This window comes from Engraulis encrasicolus, chromosome 22 (assembly GCF_034702125.1).
Source record: "Engraulis encrasicolus isolate BLACKSEA-1 chromosome 22, IST_EnEncr_1.0, whole genome shotgun sequence".
Lineage (NCBI taxonomy): Eukaryota > Metazoa > Chordata > Actinopteri > Clupeiformes > Engraulidae > Engraulis > Engraulis encrasicolus.
The window spans coordinates 22,065,552-22,066,001 of record NC_085878.1 but is presented as its reverse complement, the minus strand read 5'-3'; positions in this window follow the sequence as shown (position 1 = coordinate 22,066,001).

Below are 450 nucleotides of genomic sequence, written 5' to 3'. Positions count from 1 at the left end.
TACCATGGGCACATCATATTCTGAATACACATACAGTACGTACACAAACTTGTATGTAATTAATAATCCATCTATTTGAATCTTTTTATTTGCATATTTCAGTTGGCTAGTCATGTGTTTTTTTTCCTCGCTAGGACAGAGGAAATTTATTTTTAAGACAGATATTGAAACCGTTGGGAATCTTTACTCCAGATTGGCCTACTTACAGAGAGGCTATGAGGCAGTCTTTGAAGTTTCCCTCTGCCTTGTGTGGGCATAAAGAGAGAGACACTTTTATTATTTTTGCCCTGCTAAAGAGAGAAAAATAGGATGTAGTAGCATGCACTAACTCTGTGTATGTAAATCTCCAGAAAGCCCTACAAACGGTTAGTTCTCCTATGTACGTCATATTGCTGTATGCATCAATGGAACCAAGTGAGGCCATCTTGTCATGAACTGCACACAGTAAAT